The 15652-nt window shown below is 36.7% G+C and overlaps 1 protein-coding gene across 2 annotated transcripts in view; it reads right to left on the reverse strand.

Moving 5' to 3' along the window:
* Positions 1-6367, reverse strand: part of LOC129265064 (Golgi resident protein GCP60-like) — a 28148-nt gene extending 21781 nt beyond the window's left edge. Inside the window, exons 1-2 of one of the 2 annotated variants that reach the window (XM_054903046.2) lie at positions 6146-6367; positions 2403-2544 (exon numbers count right to left, since the gene is read on the reverse strand). The gene's annotated coding sequence lies outside the window, so the exon portion shown is untranslated. Of the gene's footprint in view, positions 1-2402; positions 2545-6048 lie in introns of both variants that reach the window. The other variant, XM_064101805.1, reaches the window with a different exon arrangement.
* Between the last annotated feature and the right edge of the window lie 9285 nt (positions 6368-15652).

The raw sequence follows: 15652 nt of genomic DNA on the forward strand, positions 1-15652 counted from the left end.
AGCAATCTAATAATTACCTCCAAAATGGCCAAAGTCAATGACCTTTGACTTTGGTCATGTCACCTGAAACTCAAATGAGATGTTCAGTGATACTTGATTACTCTTATGTCCAAGTTTCATGAATCAGATCCATAACTTTTCAGTTATGATGATAATTCAACAGATACCTGCAACATGGCCAAAGTTCATTGACCTTGGTCATGTGACCTGAAATTCGCACAGGATTTTCAGTGATACTTGATCTCTCTTATGTTTAAGTTTCACGAATCAGATCCATAAACTTTCAAAGTTATGATGGTAATTCAACAGATACCCCAACATAGCCAAAGTTCATTGACCTTGGTCTTGTGACCTGAAACTCGCACAGGATGTTCAGTGATACTTGATTACTTTTCTGTATGTCCGAGTTTCATGAATCAGATCCATAAAATTTTAAAGTTATGATGGTAATTCAACAAATAGCCCCAACTTGGCCAAAGTTCATTGACCCTAAATGACCTTTGACCTTGATCATGTGACCTGAAACTTGTCAGTGCTACTCGATTACCCCTATATCCACATTTTATAAACTATGTTTATAAACTTTGAAAGTTATGACAGCAATCTAATAATTACCTCCAAAATGGCCAAATTCAATGACCTTTGACTTTGGTCATGTCACCTGAAACTCGAATGAGATGTTCAGTGATACGTGATTACTCTTATGTCCAAGTTTCATGAATCAGATCCATAAATTTTCAGTTATGATGATAATTCAACAGATAACTTACAACATGGCCAAAGTTCATTGACCTGAAATTCGCACAGGATTTTCAGTGATACTTGATCTCTCTTATGTCCAAGTTTCATGAATCAGATCCATAAACTTTCAAAGTTATGATGGTAATTCAACAGATACCCGCAACATGGCCAAAGTTCATTGACCTTTCATGAACTAGGTCCATATATTTTCTAAGTTATAATGACATTTTAAAAACTTAACCTTAGGTTAAGATTTTGATGTTGATTCCCCCAGCATAGTCTAAGTTCATTGACCCTAAATGACCTTTGACCTTGATCATGTAACCTAAAACTAAGGTAGGATGTTCAGTAATACGTGATTAACCTTATGGCCAAGTTTCATGAACTAGGTCTATATACTTTCTAAGTTAAATATGTAGTCATTTATTTTATAAAACTTAATCTTCGGTTAAGATTTGGTATTGACGCTGCCATGGTCGGAAAAGCGGCGCCTATAGTCTCACTCTGCTTCGCAGGTGAGACAAAAAATGGGTAGTATGCATACATGAGGGAAGAAATCACATCACACACTTTTTATTTCTTTAGTACTTTATCATAGAGAATACTGTATGACATGATTTTTCACCCTTCCTATAATCATGTAAGACATGGGTTGGCCCCCGGGGGGGGGGGGGGGGGGGGGGCACTCAGTATATAATGCATAGTGGGTATGTGCCGCGGAGGGGACCCCCATTTTTACACTCAAATTTCCGTTCCAAGGCATAGCATTTTTGTCTTATTGAGAAAAAGAACAAAGAAAGCCGCTTCAAAGCATAGCATTTTCTTCTTATCGAGAAAAAAGAAGAAATAAATCCGCTCCAAAGCTTCGCATATTTTTCGTTACGCCGTTCCGATCGCATTGATCTGCTACAATGAGCTGCAATTTTGGTGAAAAGCGGCCGCAGAGCACTGGCCGACCATCGCCTCTGCGCGAGCGCACCCGGCGGAGGCCGCGCTATAGCTGCATCATGCACGCATGCCCGTTCCATAGGGATGCATACGCACTCACACGCTGGCGATCCGTTCAAAGGACTCCCGTTTTCACAAACATTTGTAGTTCCGAAGGGCCGTTCTGAGGACTCTCCTTTTTGCAATAAGCCCGCTCCAAGGCCCCCGTTTTTTGTCTCGCCCGCGGCACACCCCTACCACTTTTTTGGTCGAGTGCCCCCCCCCCCCCCCCCCGGGGGTTGGCCTATAATTGTTCATTCAAAATTACATTAATGAACTTACAATTACATGTATAATTTTCCATCAAGAGTTTCTTCGTTATCTCATCTACAGAATAAAATATATGATGATGAGAATACAAAGTAGGTGTATGACATTGTTTGCTCTCTCTTTTGCATATTACCTATGTGTAAGTGTTGCAGAACTGAACAAGATTTTAAAGAATCTTCAAGTGCTTACTTTTTGCTTTTTATTTTATTGAGGTAAGAGACTGGATTTTGATTGCAAAGCTGCACTAAGTTTGACTCTCATTAATGAGGCTACAAATACATTGATGATGGCTTGTTTTTTCACATATGGTGAAAGTATTTGTCATCATTAAATTTGGCTTTTGTAATAACGAGATATAATGCATCAATACAAGTAGTACATGCTATTTACACACAACACATTACCTCCTATCATTTCCAACAACATCTAGATATCCAGGGGGAGGTAACTTTGAGGCATCTAATTTACCAACAGTGATTTGCTTGGTATATGCAACTAGCTTCAGCTTATCTTTGTATGTGAGATGGATTGCCTTCCCTTCAAATTCTGTGGAAGAAAAAAAGATGAAAAATTGTTAACAATTCAAAGAAAACCAAGAAACACATTTTTCAAAGAATAAAGTCTTTAAATATAAACAAGTGGAACGCCTCTGGTTGTCTCGCCTGCATTACGCGATTCAATATAGCAGCAGTGCTGACTTTGAAAACAGCTTATGAATAATTATTCACAAAAGAAAACGCTCATATGATAATAAAATACTATGTCCATTGACCCAACATAACCTTTGACTATGATCATGTGACCTCAGACGTGTGCAAAACAATCATTCATACTTGATTACCCTTATATCTATGTTTCATGAACTACATGTGTAGATCCATAAACTTTTTAAGTTCTGATGCCAATTCAACAATTACCCCCAACACGGCCAAAGTTCATTGACCTTAAATGACCTTTGATCTTGGTCATGTGACCTGAAACACGCACAGGATATTCAAGGATACATGGTTACTCTTATGTCCAAGTTTCATGAACTAGATCTATAAACTTTTTAGTTTTTAAGTTATGACAATTCCACAAATACCCCAACTTTATCAAAGTTCATTGACCCTAAATGACCTTTGACCTTGGTCATGTGACCTAAAACTCAGGCAGGATCTTCAGTGATACACTATCACCCTTATGTCCAAGTTTCATTAACTAGGTCCAAATACTTTTTAAGTTATGACAACATTTCAAAAACTTAACCTTGGTTAAGATTTTGATATTGACTCCCCCAACATGGTCTAAGTTCATTGACCCTACCGTATCTTTGATCTTGGTCATGTGACCTGATGTTCAGTAATACTTGATTATCCTTATGTCCAAGTTTCATGAACTAGGTCCATATACTTTCCAAGTTAAGAGGACATTTCAAGAACTTAACCTTGGTTAAGATTCCAATTTTGACGCCGCCGCCGTCGCCACTGTCAGAAAAGCGGCGCACATAGTCTCGCTCTGCTATGCAGGCGAGACAAAAATTAAAGTTGAAGTTGTGAGAAGAGCTGAAGTTGTTGAAAAAAATGCTTTGTCAGATTATTTTAAGTAGAACCTTGCTTTGAAGAAGGAGAGTTTGGGAAAAGAGGAGACTTAACATGGATTGAGTGAATTATTCATAAAACTAAATCAAGTAAGAGGCCAGAGAATGTTTATACATGTAGAAAAAAGAAAGAATATGACCATAGGGCTAAAAATTATTGGAAAGCCATACCTACCACTCAAAGACCAATAAACAATCTCTGTGAATTGTCTTAAAAATGTTAACATTTATGTTATTCTCATCAATGATACACAGTAAAAATGCTCTGTACAACCTGGGTTACTATATGAAGAGATCTAGTATCACAATAAACTTTATCATTTAAATTTTGAACAAAAAAATAAATTTCTAATATTTATTCAAACAGAGTTGTTTAGATTTTCAAACATTTATTCTAACCCCTTTTAAACTATTCAAGAATAACTTTAAGTTCATAGAGTAAACTAGATTAAATCTTATACATGTTCAATTTCATTTCTACTCTGTATAATTGCTCAGGCATAAAGATAAAGAGAGAGAGAGAGAGATAGGGATGGAGAGAAGGAAAAAGAAAAAGAGAAAGGTCTTTTCATGGACATTGTCCTAACAATCCTTTCAACAGCTGATGCATGGTATTCAAATTTTGGTTCATTGTGATTTAATGTACACTGAACAATAAGCACTAATCTCAAAATAATTATTAACAGATCATGTATCATTTTATACAATGTATAATGACACTTCACAAAGCGAATATAACAAATGGTTATATTACAAAATCAATAAGTACTAAATGCAGCAAACAGCCTTGAAGACCTTTTACACACATACTATAGTGATAATCAGACATAGTGGTTCAGTGGTTAGAGTGCCTGCCTCATGAATGGGAGGACGTGGGTTCGATCCCCAACCGAGTCATTCCTAAGACTTTTAAAATGGGAACTTTTGCCTTCTTGTATGAGAATGGAGAAGGGTAATAATAACGTATTATGTTTTGCAGGGCCCGATGGAAGAACAGCTTACAACTAAGAGTGGCTACCCTTGGTAGATAAGAGGTATTATTATCATACATGATTAATATTATATGTCTACACAACTACAATTGTGATTGTGGCTTTTTCTATATCATTCTTTTCAAACAAAATTTTACATTATAGGTCAAAGGTATGTGTATGGCTAATGTGTTGTAGAATACTAACATTTTTATCATCAGTCTCTCTCTTTAAAACATCTTTAGATCCTTGTCTACATGTGTTTTTTTTTATTATTTGTTTTTCATTGAAATAAACATTCAGGACATATGACTGGTGTATTGTATTTCCTCATTTGAAACATGCACTATAAACACCTATCTTGTCTTCATGTACATAGAGTAATTTACAGTGTTCATGTAATCAAGAACTGTACTCAAGTACATGTAGGCTTTCTAATGAGGGGTAAAATATACATTTATGTGTCTAGTCCCCATAATCCAACATGGACTTTATGACACACTAAAGACAGTCTAAAAGGTCTACAAAACTACAGAGAGTGACATAACTGTTATAAGGAACTGAACAAAAATCATCTCAGGAATAAAATATAGACCCTAATTGTACATTTTTGTACAATATCAATGCACTGTGACACTCAATGCAATTGTGTTGTCATATTGTCTTCTAGTCTTCTACACCCATATCTATAGTTAAAAGATAATATTTAATGCAACCCTTTAAACAAAATGAATCAAACTTGTGTACCAGCAAATATATCTTGTTTTCTGTATTGTTTTTTTATCTTCTTCTGTTTGGTACTGAAGCCATCAAACTACAAAGACATGACATGCCCTAGAAATAGCATTGCACTGTATAACTAGTAAAATGCAAAAACCATCATCATTCCATTTTTTAGGCAGAAGATCCAGAATGATATCCAATGTTTACTTGTAGCTTCATATGTATGTTTTGCTAACTAGATATTCTACCATAAGTCATGCCATGAAGCTAACTTTGTACCTGGATCTGCTCTTCCTTCTTCAATGTCAACAGTTTAAATTTTGCAGGCTTACCTGCACAGTATATCAAGGCTTTCAAAGATTGAATAATATCATAAATTTATACAAATTGAATGAACTATGCAAATGTTTATGTTCATAATAAATCGTATGAAATATGTACCGGTATACAATGCATTGTTTAATCTAAAGTTTTCTTGCAATAAAGAAAACACACAAATTAGATACAGAAATGGACAGTTGTCAACAATAATACAATTTTACCCAAGGACAGATACACCATTCACTTTGAACTTGAACAAAGCAAACAGCTGTAATCATACACAATTTAGAACATATATACAGTAGCTGATACAATTGGAAAGAACAGATGATGAACCTGCTGAAAATTATATAATAAACAATGCTTCCTCTTTTAATTTCAAATCATCTCCTGATGGTTCCAGCCTCCTAATTACATGCACACTGTAAACAAAGCTCCTCAGAATGAAAAACATACATGGAAATTTGGAATAGAATTCTAGTCCACTTCTAAAGCATCACTGAAATTCTTTAGTCACAGCTACATGTACAGTATAGGTGCATAAGAGACTCACAATTGGTGTCCATCCACATCAAATGTTAATGTCTTCCCCGTGGTAAGCAAATATCACAAAAGCACAGCAGCAAGATGCAGCCATAGAATATCTCTGGACTTGAAAAGCCGGATGATGGAGAGAGCTTAGGGGTCATGTGTAGCAGTAGACAGACGGAAATGTTAATGAAGTGATAGAGAGAACAGGCAATTTCTGTGTGGCTGGATATGCACTCTCGTTTATAGCAGCAAACATAAGGGGATATTCCATTTCATCAAGAGGTAACACTTTGATGAGCTATTCATGAGGGACTTCACCCTGCAGGAAAATTTGCTTGGCATTTGTGAAAATTTAAATGAGCCTTTAGCTTCGTAAATTTCCCTTAGTCAGGGTTGGGTTCAATTACTTTCTTCAATTACAATTACAATTACAAAATGATTTGTTAGATACCCATCCTGTTCAGGATTACCAATAGTGCTTTAATAGAATGTCCAAATTTTTGGTCAGAATATCAAAAGGTTTGGGCATTTTTAGATATCATGGGCTTACTACATTGAGTTTAAAGATCTATTACTCAGTCAAAATCCATGTAAATTTCATCAAATTTCACAGCATAATTTAGGAGTGTATTCATATTGCTATTTGCCTCCCCTTTTTAAGGCTATCAGCTCCTTCAATTCTTCAAAATGGTGCAAAAAGATCACAAAAATCTATCTTAAAAAATTGACAATTCTGTAACAAATTTGCGAAGTACAAAAAATGCTGCACTTTTTTTTAAACCAATGTCATTTTCACTAGGCCTTACCCAACAATCGTCCAATACCCAATATTTTGCCGCATCGTCAAAACATCGGTATCTGCAATCTTTTTTATGAATGGCCAATGCGTAACCGATGCAAAGTGTATCGTGCTGTGGCTGGTTGTGAACAAGTTTTTCCTAGTTTTCTCCCTATTTTCTTCACTAAATATAAAAATTTGTGGACCTTATTTGATGAATAATGATAGCATGGCTATAGTTTTGGTACTTGTTCAATATCCTGTAAACCTCTAGTAACATTACGCAGAAGTTGCGATTGTCTCCAAACTTTTCTGAAGATGCACGTTAAAACTTGAAATCGACTGACTGTAGTACGCCGACCATTACTTGTGTGTCAATTTACAGATGAATGAGATGATTGCAAATTTTTTTCCAGTTGATGAAAGATACAGATAAAAATAATATTTATTTACTGACCCGAAGATATTTTAATATATTCTTATCATTCTTATCTAAGCAATTTACATGTAGATCCCCCCCCTACAATTATTGTCATTTGTACGATTTCCAAATTGGCACTAATGTACATGCCATTTTGGGGCCTCAAGCTTTCACACACTGTCCCAAACATGTCATGGCAACCTTCCATGTACCACCTTACCGGTACGGTACCTCAAACTTGCCGTTCGCATTTTTCCCGTCTTAATAACCAGCCTCACGAAGTAAAAATGATAACAAACAAGTTGAAACAACTGACTAAGAGAAAACAATGTAACAATTTGGCTTTTGTACTTTTTTTAACGTTTAAAAACTTTTACCACGAATTTGGGCTGTTTGGCCTGAGTGGGAAGTTGTCTACAATACATGATATGCATTGATAGTGTAGCTGATAAATGTTTGCATTACCGTATCTGTAATATTAGTTCTGTATATGGGACCGTATCGGTATTTGCAGATACAGGGAGGAAAAATATTGGCACATCGGATCAGCGATGAAATTCCATATATTGGTTAAGGCCTAATTTTCACCAAAATTTGCAAAGCTGTAGAGGATGGTATAGGCCTACTTAAGAGATGTAAACATTAAAAAGTAGGGGTTCATATGCTTGCTTTTTTACTATCAGCACTTTCTTGGAGAACATGAGATTAATACACCAAAATTGCGTCAAATGCTTTGTATCTATGTGAGGAAATATCTCAAACTACTCCTACTGTTTATTCAAACTCGAGGTCATAATCTGTCATACTTTGCAGTAATGCAGAGTAAAGTATTCTGCAAATGGTAGACGTACTCTAAAAAATGGTTCCATGGATTATTTTCAGCTAATCAGCTTCATAAAATAAAACATCTGTTATGCCGTGAGAATGCAGATCAAAGGAAAATCAACTGACAACCTGGCTAATTAATCACCTATTCGTCCATTGTGACGTCAAAGTGCAGAGTAAAATATGCGCAGATTACATGTATGATGCGCACAATCTTAACGGTGGAACGTCCTTAAATGAGACTCTGAGTAATACTTACATGTATTTCACAAAACACCCCCCTGGAAAATTTGTTGCAGGAAAGAAGTTTATTATTCAAGTAGATCCAGTAATAAAGACAATAAAAGTAGGCAAAATTGTTATTGTGCCATGCTGCTATTAAATCTGCAAGACCAACTGTATAATGATGAGCTGGGTAATAAATACATTGTACATATTATTTGCATTTTAATACAGATTTATTATTACCCTGGACATTGGATTCAATCAGTCATTCCCGCACTCTACATATATGCACATTCTTTGCTCCCTAGGGAGTATTCTAGCCAGCCAATGAAGCACACACAATGCTGGACAAGCTACAACTATTTTCACGTCCTACTGGGTAGCGGGTATCCGTTCAACACCTGGGTGGAGAGTGGCAAAGTGTGAACTTATGAGAGCAATTTTAGACTGAAATCGTTGGTTGCTAGCAATGGAGCGCTGTGTGCTCCAGCCATTTAATATTGTGGAATATGTTAGTTGCACAATACAGCTGTTGAATACCGATTTACCCCAAAATCAGAAATTTTAGTTAAAATATCAGAAAGCGGAATTGAAGTTAAAAATTTAGATTTTTTCAGACGATTTTTCAGACGAGCCAAAGTCATTTGCAAATACAAATGTGTACAGATGATCATCAGTTGCGACTCTGTTTAGAACTAGCCCGCGATGACACCATAGCAACTGACATCACACTTCGGTAGGCCTACTCTATATCCATATCAGATAATGGCAGACATGGGCTGCCATGCTTTAATTTAAAAAAAAGTTTTTATAACAATAATATGATTTCAGTTAGACCTAGAACATCTAGCCTTGAAGATGCTGTTGCAAAAACATAGACTTCGAGTTTTATTAGGTTATCTTGTTTTATCTGCCCATCAATGCCCACAATCACAATATTGATTACTATGGCAATTGAACTTCTGGGAACCAGCACAGCAGGTGCAATACACTGGGTGACCACACTACTCTTTAGGTGGCGCTGCACCAGCCCAAGTTTGCTCAATCTCAAGATTTGAGCCCAATCTGCCCTCTTCGCGATTAATCTTGAGATTCAAGAAACTCATCTCCACCAGCGCAAGGAGAGCAATTCTTGCTCGAGCGAGGCATCAATGCATTATGGTGTGACACCATGAATAAGTAATCCCGAGTGCGTCTGCACTTGCAAATTAGCGAGATAATTTGAAAATAGCGTGCTATTTTGCAAATAATCCTAAGTTGACTTGGGATTGCAATCTCGAGATTAATCCAGTGAACTATCACGAGGATTGCGTCTCCATTACAAATAATCTCAAGATTGTTCAGATCGGGATAATTTGCCGGATCAGAAATAGTGCACAAATTTGAAAACTTAAGCTGGTGCAGACAGCCTTTTTGACAAATAGTTTATGCACCTATCAATTGTATGACCCACCCCTCGACCCCCAGGAATGGTGGGTCACTTGTCAAACGTGAGTCAGAATTTATGGTACCATGACGCACATGTGTGTCTTAACAATGACGCACCTTTACTTACAATGACCCTGCCAAGAAAGAAAAAAGTGACGCACCAATTCAAGATTTTGACCAACCATGACTGTCTCCCTGACGCACCTTCGTCAGAGTAAAACGTCAGATTCGGAATAGCTCTGAAGCATGTGAAGTGTGATGTCTTGTGTGTGCAAGTGCTGCGTGGCGCATAATCGAGCTATAATATGAATGCAATACGTGTATTTCGCTATTATCTGACGATGTTTCGTGGTGATAGCGGAGGCCGCCGTGAACTTTTATAAAAGGTAACCCTGTAACTGATCATCGGATCGGCAGCCGATTCATTTTTTTTTTCCATTCCGATGATGTCGGGAAAATGCGTCATTTATATTTCTTCTCAGAAAACAAGGATTCATACGGAAAAGTACATAAAATATATTTTAACTCCTTAGCACCTCAGCAAAAAACATGTCCCAATCATTTAATCTTAGATGTTTGTGACTTCTATTTTCCTTTCCGAGATGTTGAAATACTGCATCAATTATATTTCTTTTGGGAGAACAGGAGTTCATAATGAAAGGTATATAATATATACATTCGCTCGTTAGTGCCTCAAAATTTTTTAAAATATGTCTTGAAAGGTTGCACGCTAATATGAGATGTTATCAACTTCTATTATGTTTTATTTACGCTTCCAACGTTGTCGAGAAAATGCATCTTTAATATTACTCCTGGGAGAATGAGAGTTCATAACGAAAGGTATATGAAATATATTTGAACTCGTTAGCCACTCAAAACAATTTTAAAACATGTTCCGAACGATCGCGCATGTTGGCGAATTCCATTGCATTTTATTCTTTGCGACTTTGTGTTGTCAGGAAGATTCGCGCGACAGACAACAACATTTTGATATATTGCTTTGTTTTTAAATATCGCCGATTCAATTTCGATTTTAGAACTAGAAGCTTAACTGCCGATCCAATTTGATCTTGATCAGATTTTATACAACATTTTAATACCCGTTTGTATCACTGAGGGATCATGACGCACCCAGGTAAAATGCTGACATTGACGCACCCCAATCCTCAAACTGTGACGGACCAAATGTTTCCATGACGGTACCCTGCGTCACTAATTTGTTGGTGAATGACCCTACCATGACACACCATTCCCGGGGGTCAAGGGGTGCATCTTACAATTGATAGGTGCATTATTGGTTTATAGGTTGTGACTCTCCTATACACGGGACCAACATTACAGAAAGTTTAGAAGAAGTCGCGATGGGAGAATTAGAAAGAAATACAATAATTATTTGAGAGATGTTGTTGGGACTAGCCCGAGAACTGAAATCCCCAAACCCTTTTGCAAATTCATCAAGGCCAAAGCACTAGAAGTAGCTTGTATTCCACCACTCAAAGTTCAGGGAAGGATAGTCTCAGAGGCTAGAGAAAGCAACAGAATTCAGGAAATATTTTTGTTCAGTCTTCATCGGTGGAGACCCCTCCATTCTGGATTAAGTAATGTCCCAGACAAAAATGACATCAAAATAACTGTTGAAGGAGTTCAGAAACTATACCCAAGTAAGGCTGCCGGACCACACGAAATACAGGATTCCTCTACGTACAAATTCTGGTCAAATTAGATAAAATTCATCCTTCCGTATTAAAGTTTTTAAATTTGATAGACAAAATTGTAAGTGAGAACGTCTAGTTAAGTTAATACATGAGATACAATTTAAACAATAAACATTAAATTAACAACATTAAATTGAATAATCATCTAACAATTAATAACAATTAAGAAAAATAAATGGCAATTAAATAAACAATCTTTAAAAATTAAATGAATTTGTAAACAAGCAGGACAAACTGCAATGCAAAACCAGGCACTGAATAATGAAAAAAAAAAAGAATGGCTCTCAAATTTTTTTTTGAAATGGCTTCCTAAAAATAAAAAGTAATTTCAACACTGGACCGATGGAAGTCAACTAACTGAAAGTTTTAGAGTTCTCTCTATGAATGCTTCGAACACATAACTCACTTTTCATTTTGAAGGTACTGCCCTGAGCGGGAATTGACAATGCGTGCATTGTACATGTAGTAGGCAGTGCAATTTTTCACCGACATTGATTTACATAAATTTACATAGTCATGCGAATGGAAATAATAGCATTTGCTGAGCAGTAGCATTACATGTATGAGACATACAATCTGTTGCATTGTAAATTCTAAATAAATAACAATTGGATTTACTAACTTTACCTTGGCCTCCCACATTCCATTACAATGATAGCCTCTTGTCGAGGCTGAATTATATATTCATGAGGAACGTCTTCCTAATGAATAGCCTATACAAGAGCTAATGAATATTTAATGGTCCCCTAGTAAATTGACCAATGAAATGTCAAGGCCTATATATTACAGAATGGACTGATTAAAATCAAATTCTACCTTCATGCCGTCCTTCACTGTAAAAAAATGTTTTAGGCTTATACGATGATGGAGGCACAGTGCCCGTGAAATGTTTTCATAACTCTGTGCATGCACACTTGTGCTGCGCTATATACGCTGCAGCTAGCTGTAGATACTGTAGATGTTTTATATGAAGAAAAAAAAATTCCCCTAGTTTTGTAATTTTGTCAGAATAAATGAGATCGAATTATTGAAATTCAATCTAACAGAACAAATTAAAGTTCACTTTCGTCGGTGCTGCTGCTCATGAGTTGATTCGGATTCAGAAATTATTTGGTTTGGACATATTCTTTTTTCTTATATTTTACTTGCTTCAAAGTATGGTCTAAGGATTATTTTCGGTCTCATTTCGAAGTCAAATTTTTGAGCGAGTGAAGAGACTCTGCCTGGACGTGGTCGAGGACTTGATTTTCATTGATTTGGTGGTGTGGCGCAATACATTTGCATGTTAGTTGGTAGCGGCTCGGCAAGTTCGTCTGACTCACCATCCCCGGCGTATTCCCGTAATTCACCTTTATCCACATCGCATTGTTGTTCACTAGAGCTAGAATCTTCATCATAAATCTCTTCTCCTTCAAAAATCATCTATTTCGAAATCCAAATCTAGATAAACTCTTGAGTTTTCTTCCATTTTGTGATCAGGATCAGCCAGGTTCTTCTAAGATCACTCAATCGCCGTCGGCTACTCCTGAGCGTGCGGACGCGCCAGCAAATTAGCTGGCAGTTTCTTACGCTCAGCTACAGCTGCACTGACGGCAACTGAAGAAGAACCTGGCTGTTCCTGATCTTTTTGTCATAAAAAGTTGCTATTTTCCAGCAGATTTTTCGGAAAGGTGGTTAGTTGATGTATTTGATATAAATTTATCTTTATTATTATAATATTACCCTATCTGCACCATATTTCATAAGCATGTGGCAAATTAGTTCAGATTCAGGAAGTTGGGTCCCCGAAAATACACTAAAAAAATGAAGAAATCTGTGATTTTTCCAAGTTTGCAAACTTTATTTTCTCGCTTATTTATGACCGTATCTTCAAAATTACCAATAAAAAACCAAAACAGAATTTTGTTCTGCTACAGCGATATCGGACTTTGCAATTGTTTTAGGAAGTTGTGCACATGAGAGCAAATCGCTAGCCAATCGTGTGTGTTTTTTGCTTTTCAGCAGCCATAAAAATAGTAAATATCAAGAAAATTGATGCGGCAATCAAAAAAGGGAAGCAGGCACGGACGAGAAACATCACTTTTTGATATCCTTTTTAGCCAATTTTTTAAAACAGTAAAAAATGTCATGCGGCGGCCAAAATAGATGCGCGCGAGGACTGCTTTCTTTTATACTAAGCCTTACACGTCCCACATGCACACACTGTTTCTTCAAGGAGAAATATATTGATTATGAATATGGCCTTATTATATATCAGTGGAAAGGTAATGATGTGGGGATAATCATTTGGTCATTCAAAAATAACGAAAATAATACATAAGGTGGAAATCGCCAATTAAAAATCGCTAAAATGTCTCTCCGAAATATGCCTCGCATCGGTCTCTGAATTGACTCAAAATCGATGACGTGCATGAGTGTACGAGAGACATGATTGGCTCTCCCACGTCTGAAGGCAAATCAACTCAACGAATAGCAGCAGACGATATGCACCAACGATGAACTTCACGTGGCTGCGATTGTAAACAAACCATCACAAACACAGGGCTTGCTTGCTCGCCTTGCTGATTGTTTACAATTGCAACGGGTTTTGCATGCAAGTGGAGCTTGATGTGGGAGAGCCAATCACGTCTCTCGTACACTCATGCACGTCATCAAAAATCCCCAATTTCGCGGACGTAATTCAGCGTGTTTGAAGCAATCAGAGAGAGAACTTTAAACTATCAATTAACTGAGTTTCATCGGTCTCCATGATAAATGATTTACACCATCGTGTTCTTCTATTTTCTCCTTTAATTTGATATATAATTCTCAATTTTTAGGATTTGCAATATATTTCTACTTTAATATCAGAAAACTTTTGTTCTTGATGCCATCAGACTGTGGAATACTCTCCCTGCTGGCCTGCCAACAAGGTTAACTGCACTTCACTGTCTTCAGTAGACGTAGCCAAATTCAAGGCTGAGGTCACTCACACTAATACGAGGTTAGTATATATACTAACCTCGTACAAGGGACCGTGTTTGACCCTGGATTTGAAGTAGTCGGCAAACATCGTTTCATTGCTGAAGTAATATTTGCCGAAACTCATTCTCGCTACGCACCGGGGCTCTTTCCGGTAAGTAGCAATACATAAAAAAATTATACATATGATTTTGAAATGATTTCATGATAAAAAGAGCAAATTTCGCTTACCTCGGCCTAGCAAGTGACTTCGTTTGTCTCTTCTACGGAAATACAAGGAAGCCCGTTGGTGGCGCTAATAAATTTCACTACCTTGATTCAGCTCCTCGGTAATTTTATATCTGTGTCTAAATTCTTTGAATGTGCAATTCTTATGATTAATTTACTAATTATGGGCACCAATAAATGAAATACCTTAAAAAATATAATTCAAGATTACTATTGGCGATGATAACACTTTTTTGCCATTAATTTAAAACGATGACTAATAAAATAAAATTGAAAAAAATACACATGCCTGGAATGAAACCAGCAGTACAAGCTTTAACGAACGTCAATAATACGGTATACCAAAGTCTATACATTGAAAAGATTGGACACTTCACAGACTTCGCGTAATGCCTTGCGTGGATTTGCGTGTAAAATAGTGTAGGTGCCTAGTCTTTCCCTTGTCGTGTCTTTGATATGAATATAAATCGCGCGCCCTCTTTAGGAGAAAATTGATATCCACGCCAACCAATTTTTATCTCCGTGAAATCTTCACTAAAGATCAAGAAAATATACATATTTTTTAAAAGAAACTTCAAGAAGTCACGGAAGGATCTAAATGATTCTGTCATAGCAGAATGTGAAATACCAGATTATGCGTGATATTTTATGTGGGCAAAAGCCCAATCTATTTTCAATGTGTCATGACAATATGACTGATATTTCTTCGCACGCGAGACGATATGAACCCATGGGTGGGCTGAGGTGCAGAAATCCAACTACGCTGATTCTTTTTAACCACACATAGAATAGATCTTCCACAGCACTGTACATACTGATACTCCTGCACAATTGTACAAGTAGACGATGAATGATTTTTTTTAATCTGATATTGTCTGATAACCGATATAATTAAAACTGTAGGCCTGCCCACTCCTAGTACCAATGAGGTCCAAACATTAACATGTA

Source organism: Lytechinus pictus, chromosome 7, assembly GCF_037042905.1.
Source record: "Lytechinus pictus isolate F3 Inbred chromosome 7, Lp3.0, whole genome shotgun sequence".
Taxonomy (NCBI): Eukaryota; Metazoa; Echinodermata; class Echinoidea; order Temnopleuroida; family Toxopneustidae; genus Lytechinus; species Lytechinus pictus.